General features: G+C 39.3%; 1 protein-coding gene and 1 pseudogene across 4 annotated transcripts in view; one reads left to right on the forward strand and one right to left on the reverse strand.

Moving 5' to 3' along the window:
* The window catches only part of LOC140610821 (glyceraldehyde-3-phosphate dehydrogenase pseudogene), a 34,058-nt pseudogene extending 30,990 nt beyond the window's left edge, over positions 1-3,068 (forward strand).
* The window catches only part of GABRG3 (gamma-aminobutyric acid type A receptor subunit gamma3), a 694,245-nt gene that overhangs the window by 399,304 nt on the left and 282,188 nt on the right, over positions 1-12,753 (reverse strand). Inside the window, exon 1 of one of the 4 annotated variants that reach the window (XM_072795390.1) lies at positions 11,475-11,596. The exons of the other annotated variants lie outside the window; for them this stretch is intronic. The gene's annotated coding sequence lies outside the window, so the exon portion shown is untranslated. Of the gene's footprint in view, positions 1-11,474; positions 11,597-12,753 lie in introns of those variants that run through there. 4 annotated transcript variants of the gene reach the window in all.

The following is a 12,753-nucleotide window of genomic DNA, read 5'->3' on the forward strand; positions in this document are numbered from 1 at the left end:
AATTGATAGAAGATCCAGTGTTTCATAACATAATTAATAACAGGTTAAAAGTGAAAAATCACGCATAATACCAAGAACCAGGAAAATTTCAACTTGAATGGGATAAACAATCAACAGAAACCAACAACCAGATGACAAAGTGTCAGAATTATCTTAAAAGAATTTTGATGCAGCCATCATAAAAAATGCTTTCATGAGCAATTGAGAACATGGTTGATATAAGTGAAAATATTGAAAATCACAAAAAAATAGATGATAAAGTAGAAACAAATGGAAATTTTAGAACAACAACCAAAAAACCCCACAGTAAATAATATAAAATTCGCATTGGAGGGGCTTAGTAGAAGAATGGAGATAACAGAGTAAGGAATCAGTGGACTTGAAAATAGATAAACAGAAATTACTCAGTCTGAACAACAGAGAGAATGCACTGAAAAAAATAAACAAACAAGCAGGACATTAGAGACACTGGTACTATAACAAGAGATGTGACATTCATGACATTAGAGTCAAGAAAGGAGAAAAGAGAACAGAGTAAAAAGAGTACTTAAACAAATAATAAATCAAACTTCCTAGATTAGATAAAAGACATTAACCTACATATTAAGGAAGATGAAAAAACTCTAAACAGGGTAAATCCAAAGTAATTCATACCAAAGCACATTATGATCAAACTTCTGAAAATAAAGGACAAAGAAAAACATTGAAAGAAGCTAGAGAGAAACAAGCATTACATATGGAAAACAAGTATTTGAATGATAGTAGGTTTCTCACCAGAAATATAAATAAGGAAAAGGCATATATATTGAAAATATGTATTATGAAGCATTAATCAAAAGAAAGTATAAGATAAAAAAAAAGACTTCAGAGCAAAGAAAATTACTAGAGACAGACAAAGACATTACCTAATGTCTTGGTAATGAAATGGTCAGCCTACCAAGAAGAAAAAGCAATCTAAATGTGTAGGCTCAAACAACTTAGATTCAAAGTACATGAAACAAAACTTATAAAACTGGAAAAAGTAAACACACATCCACTGCTATAATTGGAGACAACATCTCCTTTCAACACTGATAGAACAACTGGTCAAAAAATGAGTATGGACATAAAAGGACTAAACATGATCATCAATCAACAGATTTGAATTGGCAGAACTCTACCACCATCAACAAAATATATATTTTTAAAGCAGCTATCAAATATTCATCTGAATATATCACATCCTGAATCACAAAACAAATTTTAACAAATATAAAAGAGTTAAAGGCATATAGAGTTTGTTTTCTAACTACAATGAATTAAAACTAAAATGCATTAATAAAAAAAATAAGAAAACATCCAAATATTTGGAAATTATGCAACACACTTCTAAAAACTCCATAGGTCAGAGAGTAAGTCACAAAAGAAGTCACATATACATTCATCTGAATGAAAATAAAAATAAAACACATTAAACTTTGTAAGACACAAATAGAGGCACCCGGGTGGCCCAGTCAGTTAGTGTCTGACTCTGTTTTGGCTCAGTCATGATCTCAGGACCCTGAGATTGAGCCCTATGTTAGACTCCCTGCCCAGGGTGAAATCTGCTTAAGACTCTTTCTCCCGACCCCTCTACCCCTCCCCTTCTAAAATAAATAAACAAATCTTTAAGAAAAAAAAAACTTGTAAGATACAATTAAAGTACTGCTGAGAGGGAAATTCACAGAACAAAAATGTTTACATTACAAAAGAGAAAAGTTCTCAAATCAATAATCAAAGCTCTCACCATAAGAACTTTGAAAAATGATAGGAAAACAATCCCAAATAAAGCAGAAGGGAAGAAAAAGATACCAGCAGAAATCAATGAAATTAAGATAAAATTAATGGAGGAAAAAAATAGTACTTTGACAAGATCAACGAAGTTCACAAAAGTTTAAAGAGAGACAAGGAAGTCACAAATTACCGCTATCAGCAATGAAACAGTGAATACCAGCTCTCTGCTCCTCCCCGTTTGACAGACAGCCGCATCTTCTGGTGCAGGGCCAGCGCGTCCCCAAGACACGATAGTGAAGATCAGAGTGAACGGATTTGGCCGTATTGGGCGCCTGGTCACCAGGGCTGCTTTTAACTCTGGCAAAGTGGATATTGTCGCCATCAGTGACCCCTTCATTGATCTCAACCACATGGTGTGTATGTTCCAGTATGATTCTACCCATGGCCAATGCCACAGCACGGTCAAGGCTGAGAACGGGAAACTTGTCATCAACGGAAAGTCCATCTCCATCTTCCAGGAGCAAGATCCCGCCAACATCAAATGCGGTGATGCTGGTGCTGAGTATGTTGTGGAGTCCACTGGGGTCTTCACCACAATGGGGAAGGCTGGGGCTCACTTGAAGGGCAGGGCCAAGAGGGTCATCATCTCTGCTCCTTCTGCTGATGCCCCCATGTTTGTGATGGGCGTGAACCACGAGAAGTATGACAACTCCCTCAAGATTGTCAGCTATGCCTCCTGCACTACCAACTGCTTGGCTACTATAGCCAAAGTCATCCATGACCACTTTGGCATTGTGGAGGGCCTCATGACTACCGTCCATGCCATCACTGCCACCCAGAAGACCGTGGACGGGCACCTCTGGGAAGCTGGCATGACGGCCGATGGGCTCCCCAGAACATCATCCATGCTTCCACTGGCACCACCAAGGCTGTGGGCAAGGTCATCCCTGGGCTGAATGGGAAGCTCACTGGCATGGTCTTCTGTGTCCCCAACCCCAACGTGTCAGTTGTGGATCTGACCTGCAGCCTGGAGAAAGCTGCCAAATATGACAACATCAAGAAGGTAGTGAAGCAGGCATCGGAGGGCCCCCTCAAGGGCACCCTGGGCTACACTGACGACCAGGTTGTCTCCTGTGACTTCAACAGTGACACCCACTCTTCCACCTTAGACGCTGAGGCTGGCATTGCCCTCAATGACCACTTCCTCAAGCTCATTTCCTGGTATGACAATGAATTCGGCTATAGCAACCGGGTGGTGGACCTCATGGTCCTCATGGCCTCCAAGGAGTAAGAGCCTCCTGGACCACCAGCCCCAGCAAGACAGAGGCCCTCAGCTTCTGGGGAGTCCCTGCCCCAACCTAATCCCCCAACATATGGAGAATCTCCTGACCTCCAATTTACATCCCAGACCCCGAGGAAGGGGAGAGGCTTGGGGAGCCCTACCTTGTCATGTACCATCAATAAAGTATACTGTACCCAGTCAAAAAAAAAAAAAAAGGAGGAGGGGCAAGATGGTGGAAGAGTAGGGTCCCCAAGTCACCTGTCCCCACCAAATTACCTACATAACCTTCAAATCATCCTGAAAATCTACGAATTCGGCCTGAGATTTAAAGAGAGAACAGCTGGAATGCAACAGTGAGAAGAGTTCACGCTTCTATCAAGGTAGGAAGACGGGAAAAAGAAATAAAGAAACAAAAGGCCTCCAAGGGGGACGGCCCCTGTGAGGAGACGGGCTAAGGCCTGGGCGAGTGTCCCCAGAACAGGAGAGCTCCATCCGGGAGAAGCAGGAGCTTCACCAATCTTCCCGGGCGGAAAGGCGCCAGCAGGGAGTTGGAGCAGGACCCCAGGAGGGCGGGGATGCCCTCAGGCTCCCGGGGACACTAACAGACACCTGCACCCCGGGGAGAGAACACCGAGCTCCCTAAAGGACTGCAGCGCGCAGGGCTGGACCCGGAGCAGCTCGGAGGGGCTCGGGCGGCGGCTCCGCGGAGGGGGCTGCGCGGCCGGAAGCGTGAATCCAACAGCGTAGGCCCGGGAGCACTGGGTGCTGGGGACACGGCCCAGGATCCGACCTCCCCCCGGGACAGGCAGAGGCCGGGAGGGCCCAGGACAGCGAGGACGCTCCTGCCCCAGCTGAGCAGATCAGCGGCCCCGCCCCGGAGCCTCCAGGCCCTGCAGACGGAGTTCCTGCCGGAGCTGAATCCAGGTTTCCAGAGCTGCCCCGCCACTGGGGCTGTTCCTCCTGCGGCCTCACGGGGTAAACAACCCCCACTGAGCCCTGCACCAGGCAGGGGCACAGCAGCTCCCCCAACTGCTAACACCAGAAAATCAGCACAACAGGCCCCTCCCCCAGAACACCAGCTAGACGGACAACTTCCAGGAGAAGCCAAGGGACTTAAAGTACACAGAATCAGAAGATACTCCCCGGTGGTTCTTTTTTTTTGTTTTGTTTTGTTTTGTTTTGTTTTGCTTTTTGATTTGTTTCCTTCCCCCACCCCCTTTTTTTCTCCTTTCTTTTTCTTTCTCTTTTTCTTCTCTTTCTTTTTTTTTCGTTTTTTTCCCCTTTTTTTTCTCTTTCTCTTTTCTTTCCTTCTTTCTCTCCTCTCTTTTTCTCTTTTTCCCAATACAACTTGCTTTTGGCCACTCTGCACTGAGCAAAATGACTAGAAGGAAAACCTCACCTCAAAAGAAAGAATCAGAAACAGTCCTCTCTCCCACAGAGTTACAAAATCTGGATTACAATTCAATGTCAGAAAGCCAAGTCAGAAGCACTATTATACAGCTACTGGTGGCTCTAGAAAAAAGTATAAAGGACTCAAGAGACTTCATGACTGCAGAATTTAGAGCTAATCAGGCAGAAATTAAAAATCAATTGAATGAGATGCAATCCAAACTAGAAGTCCTAACGACGAGGGTTAACGAGGTGGAAGAACGAGTGAGTGATATAGAAGACAAGTTGATAGCAAAGAGGGAAACTGAGGAAAAAAGAGACAAACAATTAAAAGACCATGAGGATACATTAAGGGAAATAAACGACAGCCTGAGAAAGAAAAACCTACGTTTAATTGGGGTTCCCGAGGGCGCCGAAAGGGACAGAGGGCCAGAATATGTATTTGAACAAATTCTAGCTGAAAACTTTCCTAATCTGGGAAGGGAAAAAGGCATTCAGATCCAGGAAATAGAGAGATCCCCCCCTAAAATCAATAAAAACCGTTCAACACCTCGACATTTAATAGTGAAGCTTGCAAATTCCAAAGATAAAGAGAAGATCCTTAAAGCAGCAAGAGACAAGAAATCCCTGACTTTTATGGGGAGGAGTATTAGGGTAACAGCAGACCTCTCCACAGAGACCTGGCAGGCGAGAAAGGGCTGGCAGGATATATTCAGGGTCCTAAATGAGAAGAACATGCAACCAAGAATACTTTATCCAGCAAGGCTCTCATTCAAAATGGAAGGAGAGATAAAGAGCTTCCAAGACAGGCAGCAACTAAAAGAATATGTGACCTCCAAACCAGCTCTGCAAGAAATTTTAAGGGGGACTCTTAAAATTCCCCTTTAAGAAGAAGTTCAGTGGAACAGTCCACAAAAACAAGGACTGAATAGATATCATGATGACACTAAACTCATATCTGTCAATAGTAACTCTGAATGTGAACGGGCTTAATGACCCCATCAAAAGGCACAGGGGTTCAGACTGGATAAAAAAGCAGGACCCATCTATTTCCTGTCTATAAGAGACTCATTTTAGACAGAAGGACACCTACAGCCTGAAAATAAAAGGTTGGAGAACCATTTACCATTCGAATGGTCCTCAAAAGAAAGCAGGGGTAGCCATCCTTATATCAGATAAACTAAAATTTACCCCAAAGACTGTAGTGAGAGATGAAGAGGGACACTATATCATACTTAAAGGATCTATTCAACAAGAGGACTTAACAATCCTCAATATATATGCCCCGAATGTGGGAGCCGCCAAATATATAAATCAATTATTAACCAAAGTGAAGAAATACTTAGATAATAATACACTTATACTGGGTGACTTCAATCTAGCTCTTTCTATACTCGATAGGTCTTCTAAGCACAACATCTCCAAAGAAACGAGAGCTTTAAATGATACACTGGACCAGATGGATTTCACAGATATCTACAGAACTTTACATCCAAACTCAACTGAATACACATTCTTCTCAAGCGCACATGGAACTTTCTCCAGAATAGACCACATATTGGGTCACAAATCGGGTCTGAACTGATACCAAAAGATTGGGATTGTCCCCTGCATATTCTCGGACCATAATGCCTTGAAATTAGAACTAAATCACAACAAGAAGTTTGGAAGGACCTCAAACACGTGGAGGTTAAGGACCATCCTGCTAAAAGATAAAAGGGTCAACCAGGAAATTAAGGAAGAATTAAAAAGATTCATGGAAACTAATGAGAATGAAGATACAACCGTTCAAAATCTTTGGGATGCAGCAAAAGCAGTCCTAAGGGGGAAATACATCGCAATACAAGCATCCATTCAAAAACTGGAAAGAACTCAAATACAAAAGCTAACCTTACACATAAAGGAGCTAGAGAAAAAACAGCAAATAGATCCTACACCCAAGAGAAGAAGGGAGTTAATAAAGATTCGAGCAGAACTCAACGAAATCGAGACCAGAAGAACTGTGGAACAGATAAACAAAACCAGGAGTTGGTTCTTTGAAAGAATTAACAAGATAGATAAACCATTAGCCAGCCTTATTAAAAAGAAGAGAGAGAAGACTCAAATTAATAAAATCATGAATGAGAAAGGAGAGATCACTACCAACACCAAGGAAATACAAACGATTTTAAAAACATATTATGAACAGCTATACGCCGATAAATTAGGCAATCTAGAAGAAATGGACGCATTCCTGGAAAGCCACAAACTACCAAAACTGGAACAGGAAGAAATAGAAAACCTGAACAGGCCAATAACCAGGGAGGAAATTGAAGCAGTCATCAAAAACCTCCCAAGACACAAGAGTCCAGGGCCAGATGGCTTCCCAGGGGAATTTTATCAAACGTTTAAAGAAGAAACCATACCTATTCTCCTAAAGCTGTTTGGAAAGATAGAAAGAGATGGAGTACTTCCAAATTCGTTCTATGAGGCCAGCATCACCTTAATTCCAAAACCAGACAAAGACCCCACCAAAAAGGAGAATTACAGACCAATATCCCTGATGAACATGGATGCAAAACTTCTCAACAAGATACTGGCCAATAGGATCCAACAATACATTAAGAAAATAATTCACCATGACCAAGTAGGATTTATCCCTGGGACACAAGGCTGGTTCAACACCCGTAAAACAATCAATGTGATTCATCATATCAGCAAGAGAAAAACCAAGAACCATATGATCCTCTCATTGGATGCAGAGAAAGCATTTGACAAAATACAGCATCCATTCCTGATCAAAACTCTTCAGAGTGTAGGGATAGAGGGAACATTCCTCGACATCTTAAAAGCCATCTATGAAAAGCCCACAGCAAATATCATTCTCAATGGGGAAGCACTGGGAGCCTTTCCCCTAAGATCAGGAACAAGACAGGGATGTCCACTCTCACCACTGCTGTTCAACATAGTACTGGAAGTCCTAGCCTCAGCAATCAGACAACAAAAAGACATTAAAGGCATTCAAATTGGCAAAGAAGAAGTCAAACTCTCCCTCTTCGCCGATGACATGATACTCTACATAGAAAACCCAAAAGTCTCCACCCCAAGATTGCTAGAACTCATACAGCAATTCGGTAGCGTGGCAGGATACAAAATCAATGCCCAGAAGTCAGTGGCATTTCTATACACTAACAATGAGACTGAAGAAAGAGAAATTAAGGAGTCAATCCCATTTACAATTGCACCCAAAAGCATAAGATACCTAGGAATAAACCTAACCAAAGATGTAAAGGATCTATACCCTCAAAACTATAGAACACTTCTGAAAGAAATTGAGGAAGACACAAAGAGATGGAAAAATATTCCATGCTCATGGATTGGCAGAATTAATATTGTGAAAATGTCAATGTTACCCAGGGCAATATACACGTTTAATGCAATCCCTATCAAAATACCATGGACTTTCTTCAGAGAGTTAGAACAAATTATTTTAAGATTTGTGTGGAATCAGAAAAGACCCCGAATAGCCAGGGGAATTTTAAAAAAGAAAACCATATCTGGGGGCATCACAATGCCAGATTTCAGGCTGTACTACAAAGCTGTTGTCATCAAGACAGTGTGGTACTGGCACAAAAACACACACAGAGATATATGGAACAGAATAGAGAACCCAGAAGTTGACCCTGAACTTTATGGTCAACTAATATTCGATAAAGGAGGAAAGACTATCCATTGGAAGAAAGACAGTCTCTTCAATAATTGCTGCTGGGAAAATGGACATCCACATGCAGAAGAATGAAAATAGACCACTCTCTTGCACCATACACAAAGATAAACTCAAAATGGATGAAAGATCTAAATGTGAGACAAGATTCCATCAAAATCCTAGAGGAGAACACAGGCAACATCCTTTTTGAACTCAGCCACAGTAACTTCTTGCAAAATACATGCATGAAGGCAAAAGAAACAAAAGCAAAAATGAACTATTGGGATTTCATCAAGATAAGAAGCCTTTGCACAGCAAAGGATACAGTCAACTATAGGGCTAGTTTCCAAGATCTATAAAGAACTTATTAAACTCAACAGCAAAGAAACACACAATCCAATCATGAAATGGGCAAAAGACATGAAGAGAAATCTCACAAAGGAAGACATAGACATGGCCAACACGCACATGAGGAAATGCTCTGCATCACTTGCCATCAGGGAAATACAAATCAAAACCACAATGAGATCCCACCTCACACCAGTGAGAATGGGGAAAATTAACAAGGCAGGAAACCACGAATGTTGGAGAGGATGTGGAGAAAAGGGAACCTCCTTGCACTGTTGGTGGGAATGTGAACTGGTGCCGCCACTCTGGAAACCTGTGTGGAGGTTCCTCAAAGAGTTAAAAATAGACCTGCCCTACAACCCAGCAATTGCACTGTTGGGGATTTACCCCTAAGATACAGATGCAGTGAAACGCCAGGACCCCTGCACCCTGATGTTTATAGCAGCAATGTCCACAATAGCCAAACTGTGGAAGGAGCCTCGTTGTCCATCGAAAGATGAATGGATAAAGATGTGGTTTATGTATACAATGGAATATTACTCAGCCATTAGAAATGACAAAAACCCACCATTTTCTTCGACGTGGATGGAACTGGAGGGTATTATGCTGAGTGAAATAAGTGAATCGGAGAAGGACAAACATTATATGGTCTCATTCATTTGGGGAATATAAATAATAGTGAAAGGGAATAGAAGGGATGGAGAAGAAATGGGTAGGAAATATCAGAAAGGGAGACAGAACTTGAAGACTCCTAACTCTGGGAAAGGAACTAGGGGTGGTGGAAGGGAAGGTGGGCGGGGGGTGGGGGTGAATGGGTGACTAACACTGAGGGGGGCACTTGACAGGATGAGCACTGGGTGTTATTCTGTATGCTGGCAAATTGAAACCAATAAAAATAAATTTATTATTAAAAAATGAATGTAGGAAAAAAATGTATGACCAGCAGAGGATGTAAAGTCTCATTAAAAATTTTATATTGGCGGGATCCCTGGGTGGTGCAGCGGTTTAGCGCCTGCCTTTGGCCCAGGGCGCGATCCTGGAGACCCGGGATCGAATCCCACGTCCGGCTCCTGGTGCATGCTGCCTGCTTCTCCCTCTGCCTATGTCTCTGCCTCTCTTCTCTCTCTCTGACTATCATAAATAAATTTTTTAAAAAATTATTAAAAAAGTGAAAATTTTTATATTGGCTACAATGAAAAAAAAGAAACAGTTAATATCATAATACATCCTTCAGATATTAAAGGGATAATAAGGGACTGCTGAAAACAACTCTATACACATAAATTCAACAACTTAGGTAAAATAGAACATTTCCTTAAAATGTACAAAAAGACAAAAATCAACTAATATTATATAGATCATGTAAATAAATTATACTTAATAAGTAAATTAAATTTATAGCTTAAAGTTTCTTAAGAAAAAAATCTCCAAGTCTAGATGATTTTAGTAGGAATTTCAACCAAATATTCAAAGATCAGGATCAATCCTCCTCAATCTCTTCTAGATAATGGAAGAGTATGGAATACTTCCTAAATCATGTATTATCCAATACCAAAACCAGACAAAGAGTACAAAAAGAGGAAAAATATCAATATCTTTCATGATTATAAATTCAGTAAACCTCAACAAAATACTTAATTTAATACCAGATTAAATCCAGCAACATATAAATAGAATTATATGCCATGATCAGGAGAATTTTATCTCAGGAATGAAATATAAATTAAAAACATTATAATTTACAATGACTAGAAATGAAATACATGGGTATAAATCTAATAACTATACAGCACTTGAATACTAAAAATTACAAAATACTGATGAAAGAAATCATAGACCTAAGTAAATGGAAAGATAGAATGTATTCATAAATTAGAAGCTTTGATATTGTCAGATCCCAACCCTCCAAATTGCTCTGAAATTTAATAGAATTTCCATCAAAATCCTATCAATATAGAAAAAGATTTTTCTAAATTCCTGTGGAAAGGAAAATAAGGGGAAATTATTAAAGTATTTTTTAAAAATTAAAAATAGTGGTAAGACTCATTTTATCTAATGTTAGGACTTATTATCTATCGTACTCAAGAGAGTATGGCTCTGGTAGAAAAAAAATAGAAAATCGGTTCAAATGAACAGAATAGAGAAACCATGAATAAACCCAAAAATGCATGACCAACTGACTTTGTATAAAAGTGCAAAGTAATTCATTCAAGGAAGGATATTCTTTTTAAGATATGGTGCTAAAGCAATTGGATACCCATGGTAAAAATAAAAATGAACTTAAAGCAGTCTTATACTTTATACAAAAATTAATTAAAAATTGATCATAGGTTTAAAAGCAAAATGTGAAACTACAAAAACTATTAAAATAAAACACAAGAGGAAAATCTTCAAGACCTATAGCAAGATGAAAAGTTGACACGAAAAGTTTGATCCATAAAGAACAACAACAAAAAAATCAATAAATGGGACTTCATCAAAATTAAAAACTTTTGTTTCACAAAGCCCTGCTCAGAGAATGGAAACACAGTCTATAGATTTAGAGAAAATTTTTGCCAACTGTGTATCTGACAAAGGACCCCTATCTAGAATACATGAAGAACTCTCAAAACTCAACAGTACAATCCAATTAGAAAACAGACAAAAAACAGTAACATGGTATTTCACTAAAGAGGAGATTAGATGGCAAATAAACATATAGTAAAATGTTCAATATCATTAACCACTAGAGAAAGGCAAATTAAAGCCATGATAAGATATCAACACACCTATTAAAATAGCTAAAATGACAAGAATAAAGAAAATAATAACAGCACCAAATGCTGGAGAAGGTGTAGAGAAACTAGATATCTCATACATTACTGGTGGAATGTAAAATAATACAGCCACTCTGGGAAATAGTTTGGTAGCTTTTTTAAAAAAAAAAAAGAATAAATAAATAAGCTAAACATATTACTATATTATCCAGAAATCAAACTTGTGGGCTTTTATTACAGAGAAAGAAAAATTTAGGCTCACCTAAAAATCAGTACAAGAATGTTCACAGCAGCTTTCTTTCTAGCAGTTGAAGTTTGCAAATCATTCAAATGTCCTTCAATGAATGAAAGTTTAAACAAACTGTGGTACATTCATACCATGAGATACTAGTCAGAAATACAAAGAAACAAACTATCCATACAAACAATGGATGAATCTCAAGGGAATTTTGATGAAGGGGGGAGGCAATCCCAAAAGTTACATTCTGTGAGATCTCCTTCATAAAATGTCCTTGGAAAACAGATTAGTGGTTTCCAGCAACTACAAATGGGGTTGGGGATGGGTATGGCTATCAAGCAAAGCAGATCTAAAGGCATCATTTTGGTAAGGGAGCAATCCTATATGTTTACTGTGGTGGTAATTACAGGCACCTACCTTGTAACAAAATTTCTTAGAACCATACAGACACACCCAATGAGTGCATGTAGAACTGGGTAAAATGTGAATAAAGTCTGTGGATTGTACCAGTGCCAATGTCCTGGTTTTGATACTGTCCGAAAGTTATGAATAGTGTTTCCTCTGGGGAAAATGGGATAAAGAGTTCCTTTCTGTACTATTTTTGTGATTTCCTCTTAATCTATAATAACCTTAAAATGAAAAGCTAAAAAATAAAAATAATTGTATTTCTTATTATTTCTTAACAATAGTAAGTTGTTACAATTACACAGAATTACGGAAATTAAAATGGAAGTCTTTTGGAATATTTAAAACTAGTTTTGTAAAGCAGAAAATAGGAGGAAAAGGTTAAATGCATTATACAAACGAATGACGGGCTATCAATAGATCATTATATGAGTTGTCCTGGAACAATGAAAGTCTGAATATTTTTCAACTGATCCCACTAATTATACTATCAGTCTCCTCCAGTTAACACTGGGACTGATTCTTAGAAGCCGTCAAGGAATTTATGGTGACTAATTACAATCTCTGTCTTCATAATTATACAGTATGAACTAGTTTGTACTCAAATGTCCATACCCTGCAATACTACATGGTGATTAGGAAAAAATAAAAACAATGAACAATGTAGATAAGAACAAGAACGCTTCGAAATAACAGGTGATCGTTTGTCATACTTACCCATAATCATTCACAGATATCTTTTTCTGTAAACATTTCATTTACTCTGTTTCCTTCTCATAAAACTTTTTGCTGGACTTCACCAAGAAAAAAGGACAGAAAGAAATTGCAGGGAACTTCTTTGATTTCTTGTTGGTCTGAACCTAGATCTGCATCCTCCTTAACCCTCATCAAACGGGAA

The sequence above is a fragment of the Canis lupus genome, chromosome 2 (genome assembly GCF_048164855.1).
Source record: "Canis lupus baileyi chromosome 2, mCanLup2.hap1, whole genome shotgun sequence".
NCBI classification, from domain to species: Eukaryota; Metazoa; Chordata; class Mammalia; order Carnivora; family Canidae; genus Canis; species Canis lupus.